The sequence below is a fragment of the Desmodus rotundus genome, chromosome 12, assembly GCF_022682495.2.
Source record: "Desmodus rotundus isolate HL8 chromosome 12, HLdesRot8A.1, whole genome shotgun sequence".
Lineage (NCBI taxonomy): Eukaryota > Metazoa > Chordata > Mammalia > Chiroptera > Phyllostomidae > Desmodus > Desmodus rotundus.
The window spans coordinates 84730451-84734054 of record NC_071398.1 but is presented as its reverse complement, the minus strand read 5'-3'; the positions used below and the strand labels follow the sequence as shown (position 1 = coordinate 84734054).

The 3604-nt window shown below is 47.3% G+C and overlaps 1 pseudogene; it reads left to right on the top strand.

The window, feature by feature from the left end:
• The first annotated feature begins 2538 nt into the window (after positions 1-2538).
• Positions 2539-2913, top strand: LOC112319103 (transmembrane protein 256 pseudogene; annotated as a pseudogene).
• The last annotated feature ends 691 nt before the right edge of the window (positions 2914-3604 follow it).

Here is a 3604-nt window from a genome sequence, read left to right as displayed (position 1 = left end):
CGGGGAGCTTTTCCAGACACAGGCAGGACCGTGTCAGCCCTCCTCCAGATCTTTGGCAAGGCCTACACGCCTGCTGACCTGGCTCCTGCCCACCCTTCAGCCTCACCTAACACCCGTGACCTTTACACCTAGTCATTAAATTAATGCAACTTATAGATGGAATGCCTACCGTGTGCTGGGCATTGTTCTAGGCATTGAGGGTACTCTTGTGAACCAAATAAGGTCCCTTCCCTCGTGGCATCTACATTCTAGTAGGGGAAGACAGGTAAAGTTTATAGCAAGTCAGCTGGCAATAAGTGTTAAGGAGAAAAACAAAATAGGGAAGGGAGAACGGGATCCTATTTTATAAGGATGATCAAGGAAAGCCTCGCTGACAATGTGCCATTTCAGCAAATGCCTAAAAGAAGACAAAAGGCAAGTCGGACATCTGGGTCAGGGCATGCCAGGTGGAGAGATCAGCACGTGCAAAGGTCCTGAGGAGGAAACGTGTTTTCCATGCTCAAGAACCGCCACATGGCCAGTGTGGCTGAAACAGTGAGTGACAGAAGGTGGGGTCAGAGAAACGCCTGGGTGTTTCCACTTTGGCTTGCGTCCTGAGCTGGACAGCTCTCAGCTGAGAAATGATAGCATCCGACTTATGTTTTAGCTGGATCCTCTGACCTCTTTTTTTGTGAATACGATCAGGGAGATGAGTTAGAAAGCTGTTGTAATGATCCAGGAGAGGGGTGATGGAGGCTTGGACACAGGCCCAGCGGTGAAGGTGGTGAACTGTGGCCAGGCTCCAGACATATTTGGCAGAGCTGTTGGGGTTGCACGACAGATTGGATAGGAGACAAATTGAGGAGCTGAGATGACTTCAACCTTTTGGCTCGAACAGCTGGGAGGAGGGACCGGCCATGTACAGAAATGAGAAGACCGCAGGAGAAGGAGATTCTGGGGGAAAGAAAAAGAATTTGATGTTAGACCTGTTAAATGTGAGGTGACTATTGAATAGTCCAGAGAAGGTGTCAAATAGGCATTTGGATGTTCAGGTCTGCAATTCAGGGAAATGATCTGGCTGGAGATAAAAGTTTAAAAGTCGTCAGCTATACGAGGCACTTAAAGCCATAAGCCTGGCTGAGAATTGGCTTCGTTTAAATTCATGACCACCAGTCTCAATGCGCTCATAGAGGAGAAAAGTCCAAGGCAGGCCTGGGGCTCCGCTTTGGGGTCAGGAAGATAGAAAAGAGCCAACCAAGGCCTCAGAGTAGCAGCACCCAGCGAGGCAGGAAGAAAACCAAGAGAGGGTGGCATCTTGGAAGCCGGGGAGGAAAGCGTCCCAAGTCATGAGTGCTTACCTGGGTCAAACAGTCCTGATGGTCCAAGTGATACGGGAACTGAGAATCGATGGTTTGGCAAGTAACCTTGACAAGGTGAGGGAAGAAGGCTGATGGAAGGGGGATCAAGGAAGGAGGGTGGAAATTGAAAACAGCGAGTACAGGTAATTCTTTTGATGAGTTTTGCAGTAAAGTGAAGCAGAGAAGTGGGGCAGTAGCTGGTGAGGGGCATGGGATTAGGAGAGGGCTATTTTTGAAAGATAAGAAAAATAGCAATATATTTGTAGGACCTGATAAAGGGTAAAAAATTGATTATGGAGGATAGAAGGCACTATCAGGAGGAAAAGCAAAATATACGGGCCCAGACTTAAGTTGGTAGATGTGATGGGAACCTGCGAAAGTTCTCTTGCAATTACTTGCATTTATCAGTAAAATGGAAAGTAAAGTCGGCAGCTGAGGGTATATGATAGAGAAGGAGGTGTTGGTGTTTGGGGAAGAGAGAGGAGTTTATGAAATAGCCCTTTGGGAGAGTGGGAGTGTGAACGGATGTGGGAAGAGAGGTCTGATTGCTGGAGAGCACTGTTTCCCCTTGACCGTGACTGGCCATGAATTTAAAGTAAGTCGAATAGTGGGGCTGATGTTTTCTAGACATGTTCAGCTCTCGTGGCACAGGCGTTAAGTAGGTAGACGGCTAGATTTAATCAACGTTGGTGTTTTTCCAGAAGAGTACAGTGCATGAAGACAGGGGCAAGGAAGTTGAGAGTATGCCAATGAGGGATTATGATAATTGATTAGGTCATCTAAACTGGCTAAGAAGAACACTAGGAGGTGGAGGGAAAGGGAACGGTGGGCAGAATTATTGGAGTTCAGATACTGGAGGGCATGAACTGGGAAGACAGGAGGCATGACTGTAAGATAATGGAGTTACAGGTAATAACATACCTGACCTATGACCCTGGGAGTGAACAGCTGCAGTGAGGTGTCGGATAAGACCACTGCAAGTGAGGGGATCCGGGAATGGAGACGCCAGCTGTGCCAGCTGAGCCAGATGGCCAGGTTGCCTGTCGATACCAGGCTGCCTTCCTCTCTGTACCCTCCCCAGTACTGCAGTGCTAGAAGCCTGAGAACTGTATTTCCCAGAATCCCCTGCCAGTAAGTTTCTGGATTGAGGCACTTATGATAAACTTGGATATAAAAGAGAAGCAGAGGACCATCTACTGCCATGGCTGGGCCAGGGGCTGCTTTCTGTCACTCAAGTGCTTTGTCTGCAGCCGGGGCCTCAGGCTTGGCCTCCACCGGGGCTCGAGGCACCCCATTTCCAGGTGCCTATGGGAAGGAGCTCTTTGACAAGACCTACAAACACCACTTCTTATACAACCTGGCCCCGTTAGCAGGTGCCCCATTGCAGAAAGCCCCTCTGGGCCGGGTTATTGCAAGCCTCCGGAACCACCTTATTCTTCACCAGCTTTTACTACCAGGCTCTGAGTGGGGACCCCAGCATCCAGACTTCGGCCCCTGTGGGAGGAGCCTTCTACTCTTGGGCTGGCATGCCTTGGCTCTTGGAGCTTCCTTGTTTAATTTTTGGGTACTGTTTTGAGAACTGGAGCAGTGAGGGGATTAAAAGAGAAAGGCAAGTAAAAAAAAAGAGAGAAGCAGAAATATTATTCTGTCTCTTTCAATATCAAGATGGTGGACACACACGTGAGCTTTGGCATCATAGATCTTCAGAGGCTCTTGGGTGCTGTTTGTCACGTCACGTGACTTCCAAATGGCGTCAGCTTGCTGTGGGAAGTTTCTTGAAGATTCCAGACACCTGGAAAGCTGTCAGCAAATTTGAATTCTAGCAGCAGCTTCCCTCACTTGTTCTTTCAGCTCTTCCAATATTTTTACACATTAAATTCCCTGTGTTGAATACCTTTATGCTTGAAAGACCCGGAGGGGATTCGGGTTACTTTCTTTCTTTTTAAAAAGAATTATTTTTATTTTTCAATTACAGTTTACATACAATATTATGTTAGTTCCAGGTGTACAACATAGTGATTAGACATTTCTGTAACATGGGAAGTGATCATCTTGGGAGATCTAGTACCCCTCTGACCGCATTCACAGTTACTACAATATTGTTGCCTATATTCTCTCTGCTGTTCATTTCATCCCCGTGATTGTGTCCATAACTGGCAATGTGCACATCTTATTCCCTTCCCCCTTTTCACCTATCCCTCCAAACTTCCTCCCAACTGGCAACAATTAATTTATTCTCTGTATCTATGAGCTTGTTTCTGTCTTGT